We start from the raw sequence: 16232 nt of genomic DNA on the forward strand, positions 1-16232 counted from the left end.
ATCAAGCCTTTGTTTCGGCTAAGGTGTATATAATGATTCATAGTTACTTGGTAAACCCTCTTGCCTAGCATTACATTTTCTGATTTATTTTTTTTCTCGTGTCATAAAATGAACTGCCAACACTAATATGTTGAAACCATGTAGTTGCTTCTTGGCCTCACATTAAGTAAATCCTTGTAAATTTTAATTTTAATCAGTGCTCAACTAAATCATCTCTTATTCTTCTACTCTTGAGAGAAAGTCATTGTGGCTTAACCATTGCGTTCACCTCACAGTTCCCCTTCATTTTCTGATACTGAATGGTCTTCACAAGGATTTCATCCTGAGCTTTCGCAGTCACTTGAAGCTCAAACCTTTGAAATTGGAATTGTCCCAAGTATCCAACACCTTGCTTCTCATCCCCCACCTTGAGACTCATAGTCGTCTCAAGAGTCTGATACATAAACCCCTGAGCATCTACAAAGGTTTGTTTTATACCCTCTGAATCCAATTTTTGATCCATTTGTGACATCTCCTCATCCATCTTGGATTACTCCTCACCAACTATTTCCACCTATGGCTATAGAAGATGAGGTTCCAACCTCTCCTCGAGGTCCTCCGGAAGTATCTGCTACTCACACTCCCAGTGTTGATAATGAGTTTGAATACGACTTTCCCATGGAAGGCTTTCCTTATGAAGGAATATTTCTGTCTCAACCTCCTCCTATGAACAGTGGGCCTATCCTTCCACATGGTTATACAACCTTGGCTCAACTAGTTTTAGGAACTCCCAGTGCTTCTTCATTATACCAAAATCCATTTTGGTCATCAAATGCTATGCCTACTTCTTACCCGTTTATTCCTAACGTGACCTCTCATATACATGTGAAAGCTTTCCATAATTTAGTTCCTATTCAACCGACTATTCTGACACAACCATTACCTTTGTTTCGACCTTCAATTTCGGTGCAACTGATAGTTTCAGTTTATACGTCTATAAGTTCCTCAATTTCCGCATCAAGTGGACAGAATGTGCCACCACCTCATTCACAGCCTCGGGGGGAAATCTAGATATACCTCTTGTCTCGAGTGGAACCCATGTGAGTGGATCACATCCTCATATGTTTGGAGTAAGTCAACCTGTTAGTGGTATTCATAATCGCGTTGATTCATCTATTCCATATGGGGTAGGTAATATCCCGTATCAAAAACCTTATTCAGCTCAGATACCCCTCCAATAGTCTTATGTTCCATATGGTTCACAAGCACTTCAAATTCCGCCTGATATTCAACACGTAGGTCCTCATGTGCAACCTGGTAAAAATCCTATTCACAGTGCATATGGTCAAATCCCAATTTGAACTTATTAGTACCAATAGAGAATTCCTCAAGGAACTGTTCAACAACCTTTACAGCAAAAAGGGCAACCTTTACAATAGCAGGGAAAACCTTTGCAAATGTAGGGGCAACCTTTCCAGCAGTTTCAACAGTCTTTGCAATGGCAAACACAATTTTTCCAATAACCCAATCAACCCTTGTATCCACAAGGTCAAACATTGCAGCAGTAAGTTCAGCGCTTGCAGCAGCAAACCCACTATTTATATCAACAAGGTCAAACCTTGTAGTCATAAGATCATCCCTTGCAGTAACAGGGCCAACAAATTTATTACCAGGGTCATCAGTTGCAACAATCGTATAATCCATATGTCACACACAATGCTTATCCACCTTATGGTTATCAACGGCCTATGGCAAGTCGATGTCAACCATACCATAGACAAAATCCACTTTATGGTCAAGGTATCCCTCAGTGGGGGAAAACTCAAGCCCCTTATGGTCAAAATCCTCCACTTTGGGGGCAGAACCCTTAGAAACAAGGTTGGAACCACATACTGGGCCTTATCAAAGGCCTTATATGCCTTTTAACCCGCAATTTCCGTTTCTAGGAACGTTGGAATTGCCTCATGTCTCGAGGCTTACTAATGATGTGATTCTTCATTTGCCTTATTAGCCTCCAGTTCCCACTAAAATTTTGATCGATTGCCACAAATTTGAACAAAAAGCTAAAGAGGACCCTCAGGCCCATGTGATGACATATCACTTATGGTGTTCTTCCAATTCCTATGTTGATGATTCTATTCGTCTTCGCCTCTTTCAGCGAACCTTGACAAGTGCTGCCACAAAGTGGTACATCGAGTTTCCTTGAGGTACCTATGAAGACTTCAACTCTTTTTCCATGGCCTTCCTCACCCATTTCCAATTATCAGTTCATTATGAAACTAGTACCCACTTGCTCACATCTCTGAAACATGATACTGTGACCCATATCTCTGATCACATCCATGAATGGAGATATCAGTGTCACCTCATCAAGTTTGAAATTCCTGATGAGCTATTAACCAAGTGTTTCACCAAATCATTTGTAAACAAAATAGCTACAGATATAGAAATGAGTGGTAGTGTTACCAAGGATCAAGCCATTTCCTGTGCCCAGTATTTGGATTTGGTTTATTCCCAATCTGGCATGTTGTATGAAAGTTTGTCTGGTGCTCCAAGGCCATCTTTGGATCCAGCATCTTCGAAGTCTCGATATGTACCACCTATTGATGGTATCATTGGATCAGTATCTCAAACTTCCACTAAAGCTTCTTTGAAGCAAAAATCTGTTTTGAATACTGGTTCTAATCCTCCTTCAAAAACCCCATCGAATCCTAGTAAAACCTCTGAGGTTAATGTCATCTATTCTACCACGGAAAAAAAAGCCTCAAAAGGTAAGAAGAATGGTAAAGGTAAAGAAAAATATGATACCCCGAAATAGGATCCTCCTAAGCCATCTGTTGATGATGCCTCCAAACGTAAGCCTAAATATCCTTGCCTCATTTGTGAGGAAGATCATTACACCAAGGATTGTTCCCTTCATGCAAAATTTAGTCATTTATTGAAAGGGACCCTAGTTTTACTAAAAGAGCCATTTGCATCTCAAGAAAATCAATTGGTAAACCATCCATAGTCCTCTACCTCTTCAGGTTCAGGTTTACATGATGAGTGGCATAACGCCTATCTATGTTTCCACTTGGTGAAAAGATTATCAAAATCCTCAAAAGAAAATGGTGGAAAAGGGAGCCACTAAAACGTCTTCTACTTCTATTCCACCCAGTTCTAGTCCTCTTCATATTGAGATACCTAATAATGAAACCATCATCTGACCACCTCCCAAAGGTGTGCTTCAGAAGTCATCCTATAATCTGCATGCTAGAGCTGCTCAACATTACAATATTATTGAAGATTTAGCTCAAGCAGCCTCGATGATGTCTGGCTTGGAAGTTCTCCAAACTTTTCAAACATAGCGGAAATCATTATTATTTGCTATAGGAGGCATCGATCCTGCTGATTTGAAATTGATCACTTTCAATCTAGGAAACTAATTCCTCATCTTCCTCATCGAATTTCGTTTTTGATTTAAGCCATTATAAAAGGAAACATGATTCATTGGAATGTCATTGATAGGGTGATTCCACCCGCATCATGTCTTTTTCATGTTGGAAAACCATCAACTCTCCACCTCTCAACCAGTCCCTAAACACCTTAGAAGCCTTTGATGGTATAGGATCCCTTCCTTATGGTATTCTCACAAGTTTTCCCATCACCTTGGATGGGAAAACTGTCAAGTTAGAAGTAGAGGTCCTAAATGAAAATCTGAATTACAACTTTCTACTTGGGCAAAGTTGGACCCATGTCATGTTTTGTGTGGTTTCTCTTTATTCCAGGTGCTCCGTTTTCCTCATGAGGGGAAAATTGTCATCGTCGATCAATGTCCATTTTTCTCTTCTGGTGCTTCAAATGGCAAGGTTCCATATGTGGGAAATACTGATATTCCATATGAGAGCATGGGGGTAGGTATTTTCAGAGGTTCTTCTTTAATGGGAAATTTTTCTCTCCCACCTCTTCATGTCGTCTCGATGAACATGATCTCTATCTCCAATGATCTGTGGATCATCCATACTTCGGATCAGGTTAACTCTTTTGGTGATGCTCTGCCGCTAAGTCCTTTGAAGCAAGCCTATCAAGAAGTTGTCTTGGCTTCAGCGGCTGCTTCAGAAATTCATATTGTTCTCAGTATGCACCTATATACGTATTTGGAATCTCCTTGGATTGGTTCTTGGGATTCTCTAGATCCATTGAATGAGATATTCCCCTCTGATGAGAGTATTTTTGAGGTTATGTCTCTTGATGAAACTCCTTGGAATGATGCCCATCATCATTCCTTGTTTCTTCCAAGTCCTAGCAAGATTCCTTCATGTCTTGAGGGTTTTGTTTGTCATAACCCGACGCATCCACTTTAAACACTAGTTTTGGTGTAGAAAGTTTTGTCCAAAGGTAATATGGGAACTATTACTACAGCCATGCCCATCGACATTTCCATTAAACCTGGAATTGTTGAGAACATTCACATGATGGTTTCCTGTTCTCCCGATGAGATTAGGGTTTACACTAACCTTTTTAAAGAATTTCACGATGTCTGCACTTGGTCATATGAGGAAATGTCTAGTATTGATTCAGCTATAATGGTTCACGAAATACCCACGTATCCTAATGCAAAGCTTGTTCTTCAATGGCTCCGTCTTGTTCATCCCAAAAAGGCCACTGCTATTAAGGGAGAAGTTGAAAAACTTCTAAAGGTTGGTTTTATCTAGTCTATCCCATTGATAAATTGGGTTTCTAATATCGTACCTGTTACTAAAAAGTATGGAACAATCTAAGTTTGTGTTGATTACCATGATATCAATAATGCGTGCCCTAAGGACAACTATCTCAATCCATTTATTGATCAAATCATTGATGAGTGCGCTGGCAGTGAGATCTTCTCTTTTATGGATGGTTTTTCTGGTTATAACCAGATTATCACCATGGCCACTGATCAACACAAAACTACTTTCATCTATCCATGGGGGACATTTTCATATAAGAAGCTCCCTTTCGGTCTCAAAGACACTAGTTATACCTACCAGACAGAAATTTCATATTCCTTTCACGATCTTAAACACATTTTTCAACCTTATTTAGACGATTTACCATCTCATTCTGCTAAGCATTGTGACCATTCGAACCACCTTTGAGCAATTTTTCTACATTGTCGACACAATAATATTTGGCTCAATATGCATAAATGTGTCTTCTACGTATATTGGTCGGCTCTTAGGTTTTGTTGTGTCCCAAGAAGGCATCCGAATAGATCATCTGAAATTTTAGGCTATTGTAAATTTACCCCCTCCTTCATCGCTGCACCAAGTTTGCAAGGGAAGGCCAATTTTCTTCTTTGCTTTGTCCCTAATTATGCTGAGATTTCAAAGGGAATTACTTGCTTTATTAAGAAGGGGATCCCACTCATTTGGGATGAAATTTCCTAGAAATATTTCGATGATCAAAAACAAACACTCAACAACGCCCCTTTGTTGCATCCCCCTAACTACCACTATGATTATTTCATGTACTTGGCCATGGTTGATAGTACCATTGCTATGGTGTTGGTCAAGGATGATGACGATGGAAATGAAAATGTGTTTTATTATTTGAGTTGAAATATTATTGACACTGAAATGCAATATGCTCCTATCGAGAAACTTGCCTTGGCAGCAGTCCATGTTTCTCAACGATTTCACCATTATATTCTTCTACGGAAATCATGGTGATTTCTGACTACAACCCCATGACTTATATTCTGACTCGTCAATTTCTTGGGGGAAAATAATCCTAATGGATTATTATCCTGTAATATTTTGATTTGGATTTTACTGCCGCCAAATCAAAGAAGTCACTTGTTTTTGTTGAATTGATCTGTGCCCTTCCCTCTAAAAACACCTCCACAGATTTTACTGAGAAGCTTCCTCATGAAACTTTGTTTCTCATCAACACTCTTGACTTGTGGTAAGGAGATATTATTGTTTATCTTCAGACCCAAACATTTTGATCTGAGTTTCCTCAATCTGACCGATGTCATGTCTGGCATCACTCTCAACCTTATAAAATTATTGGTGATATGTTGTATCGAGTCGGTGTTGATTCTTTTCTTCACAGATGTCTATCACTTGAAGATGTTGAACGAGTCTTGAATGGCTGCCACTCTAGGGCATGTGGTGGTCACATGTCAGGCTATGCCACTTCTCAGAAGATCCTTCATGTCGGTTATTTTTGGCCTTCTATCTTCAAAGATTGCGTTTTGGCAATTTAAAAGTGCTATGAATGTCATATTTTTAACCTAAACAACATGCCTTGCCATCACCCTTACACCTAGTTGTTACCATTGGCACATTCGCTGAATGGGGAATAGATTTCATGACATGTAACCCTCTCTCAGCCAAGGGGCATGGCTATATCATCATCGTCGTCGACTATTTTACTAAATGGGCCGACATGATGCCCACATATAATGCTGATGATAGAACTGCTACTCAGCTCCTCTTTAACCATGTCATAGATTATTTTGTTGTCCCTCAAGCCATTGTCACTGATCACGCATCACATTTTCGTCAGTACACAATCGCAGATCTTACTGCTTAGTTGGGTCTTCTCCATGACAGTTCAACTCCTTACTACCCACAACTCAATGGCCAAGTTGAAGCGATTAATAAAGTCTTGATTACTATGCTTCAATGTACCATTCAGAAGCATAAAAATTATTGGCATCTCATGCTATTCACGTCTCTTTCATCGTACCAAACCTTCGCTAAGATAGCCACTTGTTTCACTCCAATCCACTTGGTATATGGTTTAGAGGCGACACTCCTAATCGAGCGTGAGATTCCTTCATTAAAACTTGCTATTGAACTACTCCCTAATAAATCACCTGAATAGGAGTGGTTACTTTATCTCTAGAGGCTTGGTGAGACCCATCGTATTGCCACGATGGTGATCGAAGCACAGAAAAATCGAGTTAAAGCTCATTATGATTAAATTGTTTCTCTGCGAGTTTTTACTGAAGGTGACTTGGTGTTGCTATATGACCAAGCCAACAATAAGTTGGGAGCTAGGAAGTTTGAACCTATGGGGTATGGGCCATACATTGTTAAACGTGTCTTGCAAAAAGGCGCCTATGAGCTGGTTGACTATGAAGGTAATGCATTAGCACAACCCCACAGTGGGATTTATCTGAAATAGTATTATGCATGAGTTCCGTGTAATTACTTTTGTACATTAGTGTGTGAATTCATTGATGTGAATTTTTTTCTTTTTTGGTGTGACTATTTGCTTTGCAGACATGTTTCCTCTGCTTACCTTGTGTTCCACTCTGTTCGTAGATGTCATCAAACCATTATGTTGGTTATTTCTAATGGTGCTTGTCATAGCACACGAAACTTATGCTTTGGAGCTTGGGCACTGCCATACATTGTTAAACGTGTCTTGCAAAAAGGCGCCTATGAGCTGGTTGACTATGAAGGTAATGCATTAGCACAACCCCACAGTGGGATTTATCTGAAATAGTATTATGCATGAGTTCCGTGTAATTACTTTTGTACATTAGTGTGTGAATTCATTGATGTGAATTTTTTTCTTTTTTGGTGTGACTATTTGCTTTGCAGACATGTTTCCTCTGCTTACCTTGTGTTCCACTCTGTTCGCAGATGTCATCAAACCATTATGTTGGTTATTTCTAATGGTGCTTGTCATAGCACACGAAACTTATGCTTTGGAGCTTGGGCACTCTTCACCCCTAATGGAAAGTTGATAGATGTACAAGGTATTTGCATGGGACGAACAACTAATAATATGGCCAAGTACAATGCAGATATTGAATTATTATTAGAAGCAGTTTCTCTCAGAATTAGAAATTTAGCTGTTAAGTTATATTCAAAACTTGTTGTGCTACAATTAAATAGTCATTACTCAATGAGAAATCCACAAATTTTGCGCATTCATCTACGTGATAGATGACTCAAAGGAGATTTTGATTATATCACATATCAACACATTCCATGACATTTGAATACATTAACAAATGAATTAGAAAATTATGTTTTAGATATACATTTGCATCACTTATGAAAAAATTGATCACATCATCGTAAACACATAAGTATACAATAGAAACATGCATATATATATATATATATATATATATATATCTATCTATATATATATATATATATATATATATATATATATATATATATATATATATATATATATATATATATATACCAAATTTGTTAAAGTTTGTTCATCAAAATCTCAAAAATAAGTGTTCTCAGACACATGGATTTCAAAGCCTACAATAATGCAGATAAACACAACTAGGAAAAGGTTATTTTCCCACATGATGCTCACGCTAGAATGAGATCACTCTGATCACTCGACCTAATAACCGACACAGTCTCTCAGACACTCCTACTATATGCCTCTGGTACCGCAGTGGTATGATATTTATAGTCACATATTCTAGAATCCCCCGAGTAATCATTTCCAGATTTCATTCCATTTCTACCATAGGATCTACTCCTTCCTCGTATGGAGCATCTTCTATTTGACATGCTACTCGTCATGCTATTAGTGACATTCTAGGAGGCCTTTCTGGTCCTACATCTACAAAATTATCAAAAGTAAACTCTCATCAACACTTCAAACAAAAATAATCATAAGACTTGAAAAAAAAAACAAGTTTTACCTGCATCATTCCACTGTGCATCCGGTCGTAGAGGAATATTTGGATCTCCTCTGAAGTTCGTGCTAACATAGGGATAGTCATCCATGATGATTAGTTTTTGACGTAGCCAACCAAAGAACAAATGAGGGAAATTCATCCATTGACCTCCCCCTCCTCGAGGCATGATCTCACTCCATCTATGCAACCTCAGATCGTGTGGAGCTAGATCGTCCACCTCTACCCATTGGTATCGAAATAAGGGCACATTCTCCAAAATGAAAGTGACCAAAATTGATCTAAAGCCGAACTACTTGAAGTTTCACGACTTGCCTTTGGTCAATCATCTCTTCATGTTGACCAACAATCCTTCACACCAATTGAACATTGTCGGAGCAAGGAAATCGACTATGTATTGGAATTGTGATTTCGTTGCCTCATGCAATGCCTACACCCCAACTATATGTGTCATGGTGTGCAGAATCGTCCTCAAGGGAAGATTGTCAATATTTTCTATCTTCACCTTCCCACTCACAGTTGTCTCTACACCTAGACAATGCCTTCTGATCAAGGTGTTGGTGCTCTCACCACTAGTATGAGCTCCAAAGAGTTAGACCTTCTCCCCTCTTCTAGACAATCTAGTGATGAAGTAGATATCATCTACTTCCAGCTCTAGTTCTTGATCTCCAATGATGAAGATCCGTCGATCAACATTCCATAGTCCAATGACATAGTGTAACATCTCATTTTGAGATCTCAGTCTCGAGGTTCGGAAGAACTTCAGCAATCCAGAGTCCCTCAAATCATTCACACATTCAATTCTTTGGGAAGCTTGGTGATATTTTGCCTCGTGGCCTATTTCCTTCCATTCACTAACCATGATTTTTGAAATCTCCTACAAACAACCCATAAACATCATTTAGATGCCTTTCCATAGATTAAAATCTTGAAAAAACTGATCAAGGCAAAGGATTTTTCATTCTTTTTTCCACTCCATGCCCAACAGGACTATCTAAATTATTTTCACACTAACAAAGCGAGAGCCTTTGGGCTTAGGGGTGATCAATGTGGATCCAATGATCAGAGTCGCGTTGGTCGCCCCTGATTTTAAAAATGAAAATACTCCCCTTAGTTAGCTAAAATTCCTATGAAATGGCATGAAATATGTATGAAAAGAAAGAGAAAATGAAAAGCTCTTACTTGCAGCTGACAGTTCGTGAAATGGTGCCCTGGAACCCCCACACTGCTTGCCTAAAGAATCAAGGAAAATGGGGTAAAATGCACTCTCCAATTTACTCCAAGTGAAATGGTAAAAATGTTTTTACTTTTGGTCTATTTATAAGATTTTGAACACACTTTTGCTAATATTTTATTATTTTTCTCGATATCAGTGATGTGTGGTTGTCTTTGTGTAGTTATAGGCTCTTTTTGGTGGTTACAATGATCATTTTTTACCAATTCAATGAGTTTTTGTTTTATCTCTTTTTCAGACTCGGTAAAAATAAATGAAAATGGAAGCCCCCTAGAGTCATATTTAAGCTCTTCTCTGACTCTCGAAATATGAAAAGATCTTTGAGTACTTGTCTTTTCGAACTTGTTAAATTAAATGAATTTACGTCATCTCAATATAAATTTACCCGTTTTTTGGGATGGGATTGACTATTTATGAAAAAGGTACACCTTGGTTGACATGGTCAAGAAGTTATCTCGGATATTGTTTTCTACCCTTTCAGGTTCGAGAGACAAATTACGAAAAGGGACATGATGGAGTTTTCTTTTTCGTCTCTTTTTTAAATTCTCTAAATATTAAAAGGACACCGAGTTATTCTTCCGTCGGACTTGTTAAAATTAAACGATGAAAGACTTGTCACCATGAAGAGACCAAGGTTCTCCTTCCTAGGACTCATAAAACTTACTATGATGGATTCATTCGAAGAATGAACTTATACAACAAGAATATGTTATCCCCTTCAAGCTTGTGATTAAAAATAATTGGGTTACTCGCTAGAAATAGTGGGGAAAAATGAAAGTGAAACAAATATTTTATAGGCAAAATGTCGCTCTTGAACATGACACTCATCTATTTCTCATGTCAGGTTTGGGATATTCTCACTTAGTCACTTATCTTTTCGGGTTTGGGTGATCCATTTAGCCTCCCATTCTAACTATTCCACTTTGTCATCATGACCCTTAGTCCTATGTTGAGTCAAATTCTAACACACTCCGGAGTCATGTTGCCAATGTTCAAGAGAAGTAATATCTATGGTTTATTACATATACATAATCTTACTTTTGCCACAATCCTGGATCGTACTCATTTATTTCACTTTATTCCATGTTCTGTGTCGATGATGACAGAATCACTATGGCCCTCCTTTGATAGGTCACATCCTATCGACGTTAGCTCATTATCCAAGAATATGAATTAGGAACCACCTTTTAGTACCTTAGAGCTTACATGCCTTAATGGAAAGTTCTTTGCATTCGACAACAATTTTTCATCATTGGCCTTAGATCTGATAATTCCATGAGTGTTTGACTTCAACTTCATTTTCACATTCACAGATTGTACTATTGTACCTTTAGGACCATTGGCATTATTAGTGGTTTCTCTTGTGCCTTTTAACGGTCCACATCATTGGTTGGTAATCAGGTGGTTTTCTATCATGCTTGACTTTGACACATTCATTTGCATGTTAGAATTATCACTTTGATATCAAATATGTATATGTATATGTGTCCTTGATTTGCAGGTCTCCTAACCGTGTTTGTTGCATCCTTGCAAAACCCAGAAATCATGTCATCCATCACTCTCTATTCTACCTTCATGCTTTAGGGGGCATCTCTTACACAGTATTTTGTCACCCCTCCTGCACTTCCCTGTGTCATACCCAGAGTGCCCAAAATTTGGCAATTATGCAGTGTACCCATCCTGATATGCAGTCCAGATCCTCCCTAAAAGACTGATGCAAACATGCCTTGATCCTTCCCTGGAGAAGTAAGCTCTAAAACCCTAATTTCAAGGTCAGCATAACTATAACACTGGAAACTTGTGTTGATGGCAGGTTTCACTATACTAGCCTCGCACTGGCAGTGTGATTTTTACTTGGATACTCGCGTTGATCCCTAAAAACCAAGTTTTCCCAAAGAGGACAAGAAGCTTTGTGATCTAGAGGCTTCCAAAATGACGAGATGGAGGTTGTTCATTATGGATGTGGATGAATTATCCCAATATCTCCCTTTGATATTATCCCTATGAGCTTCCTCCTTGAGATGAGGACCTTCCCCCATCCTTGGAGAGATCTAACTCCCTCTCCCTGCTTATATATTCATCCTCTCCCATTCCCAAATGGTTGGTCTTTGATTATTTTCACTCTTATGCTAAGATAGTGCCTACATGCTACTCATTTGCCTTGGAGAAGGAGTTCTTAGAGAGCTTGATCTTGGACTTGGACATTCACTCAAGGAGGGCTTACTAACATCAAGGCCTAGGTTGTATGATTCCTCTTTTATTTCTTAATATATACAACTGTTGGTTCACTTTCCATAAATTCTTGTGTTAATGCATCATTTATATTAATGTTGCTTGATCTGTTAAGTGGATTACATTAGACTATGCTTGTTGCACTTGTATGCTTTGTTGTATCTTTAGCCTCTTGTGAAGGTATTCAAACACTATGAATAGTAAGGACTAAGCCTGAAAGAGTGAGTGATCAAGATCCTCGACAAAGGATTGCATTATAGCATCAGAATGAGGTAGGTCTCCTTCCTCTTCTCTCATTTCTATTGTAATTTAGGAAAGTGTCTTGCAGATTGTCACATTGGTTGCTAGTCCCACTAATTGGGCTAGAGGGCTCATCTTTGTCTGCAAAGAGGATTTACCTAGACAACATATACATTGTCAGTGACTTGGGTTGTTTCATGAGATAGTTATGATGGAGTACTAGTTTGGTGTGGATTAGGAGATCCCCCTAACAAGGGTTGATTATTGACAAAGTATTGTAGCACAATCTTAGAGGATGATGATGTAAATTGGTAATGTGTTGAATAATGTGTTACTCATGTAAAGGCAACATCATTAATGAGTGAAATGTAAGTGGAATCTTGTTTCCATTAGGTACATGATCATTGAGGACTACAACGGGTTGGCCTTGATGGATACAACACAATTCTATATTGGGTGGTTAGTTTTTCAAGAATGCTTGGCTTAGAGGAGGTGGTAGAGTGTTGTCTATGGTTGGGTGGTGATGATGTAGCATTACTTACCACTAAATTGGAATTTCAACATTTTTTATAATTTAAGGTGCTTCACTTGGGTTCAATTAAAACATGTTGGTTAATCATAGATCGTTAGGCATAACTAGAAAATTCTATCATTGCTATGAAATGACTAAAGTTTTATAATTATATATCATGCTTAAATAATGACTAAATTTTATGGTTATATAGGAATTTGTTTAAATAAAATAAAAAGTTTAACATTGTGACACCTCTCTCTTACTCTTTTCCTCTTTTTTTTTTTTAATAACCATAACTTACTTTCATATAAAATAGATCCATATCAATTATAGATCTACCAAGCACTTAGAGGGATCAAATTTCTTTTCACTCTAAAAGAGATTTGCATCTCAAGATATTTGATCCCTCTAGGTGCTTGGTAGATCTGGAGTTAAGATGGATCTAGGGTAGTTTAATTATTATTTATAATAATTATAAATTTCATTTAATTTTTATTGGGTCAAAATGTTTAACTAGACAAGGCAACATCTCTACCATAAAGGTTTGAAAGCCTCTAGCCACAATTAAAATTGGAGGAGCTAAATTTCTCCCAATAAATTAAAGTCCTAATAAAATAATATTAAGATTTATTTTTAATAAAAATTTCTCCCAATATAATAAAACCTAAGAAATTAAAAAACTAATAAAATAATATTATGAATTAATCTAAGAAATTAAAAAATGAATAAAATAATATTATGAATGATATTGTCAATGAAATTTCCTTTCCCTCTATTTCATTAAATAATTAAAAGTGGAGGAGCTGAATTTCTCCCAATAAATTAAAACCTAAGAAATTAAAAAAATAATAAAATATTATTATGAATGAATCTAGGAAATTAAAAACTAATAAAATAATATTATGAATGATCATTTCAATGAAATTTCCTTTCCCTCTCTTCCATTAACGACTTAGTCAATGTATTACTCGTCTCAACATTATTTCTTGCATAGAGTGTGGAGAGACCACATTTATTTTTAAGAAGAAAAAGTAAAAGAGTAGTAGCATGTGTTATTCTTGGCTTTGGTTGTCGTGGAACAAGGAGTTGTCACCAAAACCCTACTTGTAGACCATTTCCCGCTAACTTTATAAAATTTATACAGGTTTTGCCAGAAATATATACCTATTGGTACCACATTTTCTCCACTGAGCACCAGTCTTCCCCGAGGACCCAACAGACGTAAGGGATTTGGGGAGCAACAAAAACGATTAGAAATGTTACAGAGGACTAGTAGTCAATGTATACTTCCTAGCATGAACCATGATGCCATGCAACCCCTACAACTGTTCCTAGAAAGAAGTCAGTAATCATAAGAATTTCTCTTAGATACATCTGTTTGTCCCTACACTTGTTGTTTTTCCATGTTTTTTATGTACATCTATTGTCCAAGTTTGAAGCCATTTCACTGCTTAATGCTTTAGAGTAATGAAAAAATACTTATTTTTTTAGGATTTTGTTTTTTGTGCAGTTCTTTGAAGATGAGGGACAAACTTCTCAAACAAAATCTATGCCCCTCAAGGTCCCACTAGTATATGTTCTACCAACTGGACTCAAAATACTGGTATTGCAGGGACACAAAAGTCTCCCATGTCATGTTCTATAGGGTATTCATCCAGTATGTATGTAATAAATGAAAACTCGGTATCAATTCATAGATGAGAAGCTTGGCACCTAATTGTAGTGGGAGAGCATTGCTCAAGACAACCAGGATTTTGGCTCATGCCTTGGCGTCACATTTTTCCAAAGTGAGTAAGATTGTGAAGCTTCTGGATGATAACGAGCATTCAGAGACTGCTAAATTACAAAAGAACGTGATTTCACTATTGTTGTCTCATCATCCCCTGACTTCAAATGATGATTATGAAGAAACATACTCTACCCCTCCTAGAAAAAAAATATGAAATATGTCATTTCGTCGCAGAGAGATTATTAGAGATAGAAGGAAGAGATGGGTCATTAGATTTATGCAGAACAGTCACTTTGGAAAAATAATGAAATTTTATGGAAAGATGTTGGGTGCAGAGACCACCCTTAACCTTATAGGGAAGTTGGGCAGAGAAAATGGTGTGAAGGAATACACTGTTATGATAGAGCTTTGTGTTAAGAGGGGTGAAGATAACTCAAACGAGGAGGAGACCTCCAAGAAAATTTGTATGGCCTTTGGGCTTTTGGATAAGATGGGGGAATGTGGATTCTTTCCAGATAGACTCAACTACAAGCCCCTAATTTTCTATGTTGAAAATAAGGGCATGTTTGAAGAGTTTCATTGTCGTGTTGAGCAGACAAGGGAGGACAATGCGGATTTGTTTGAGAAGGAGCATAGTTACTATGAGATGGTGTTGTGGATTAAGGAAGGAAACATGGATGAGGTCTTCATACTCTGCAATCTATTTTTATTCCACAACAATGAAATGAGATTTGATTTGGGTACTTTGGTTGTTGGTTTCCTATTGGCTTTGTCTGAAAATGATTGAACCAACAAGATTTTGAGACTCTTAGAAAATGTATAAATCACAAAAATTTCATCTTTGGCATGTCTGAAAAGCATTTATAAATTATTTGGAATGATCACACTATAGGAGGTAGCTGAAAACTATATTCTGGAATTTAAAACTAAAGGTGCAATGCTTTGGAGATGGAAGCAAATCTTTGGGAGAAGGAAGAGGATAGGCGTCTCGAAGAAGAACTCCCAATTGTTTATCAATGAGTGTATTGATTTCAAAGCTCCCCAGGGAGGGCTTATCCGTGTTAACTCCATAGGTATTTGTAAGCTCAAGTTGATGTCCATTATCTATAACTTTTAAATTCCTACGTGAATATGCAAGATTTCCCAAGTTTTTCACATTAATAACAAGTTTTGCATGGGATGGACTCTCAGAAAGACAGTAGTTTGAGAAAATGTTGAAGTTAGATAGACAAGTAAAACCCATTTTTTAATAAAATGGAAATGGTTTCAATTCTTTTAAATATGTTCTCTTTCATATAGGGAAATTTGTTTTTTGTAAGTAGTAAACGAATTAAATTCTTCAAAATCACAACAGGTGTATCATTGTTAAAAAATCCAAGGCAAGGTATGATCATTCCTGTGAAACCTTAAACATGGGCGAGACGACGAAGTAGCAAGTGAGTACAAGCTTCAATGGGTTTCATACATTCAAAACATGCTAATCGGAAGGAAAATGACAGAGACGAGTATGTCATCACTCACATTAAAGATAATTCTATGGAGGGTGAAGCTGAAGGAGGTATTGGAGTTGATAGGGCAAGATCCTTAGACTTGGATGCAAGAGTTTTCCATCTCTCCAAGTTGTCGGCCGAGTTTCTACGTTCAAGCAGAT

This window comes from Pinus tabuliformis, chromosome 5_2 (assembly GCF_031772625.1).
Source record: "Pinus tabuliformis cultivar Carrire ecotype Pingquan chromosome 5_2, CPIR1, whole genome shotgun sequence".
Classification (NCBI taxonomy): Eukaryota; Viridiplantae; Streptophyta; class Pinopsida; order Pinales; family Pinaceae; genus Pinus; species Pinus tabuliformis.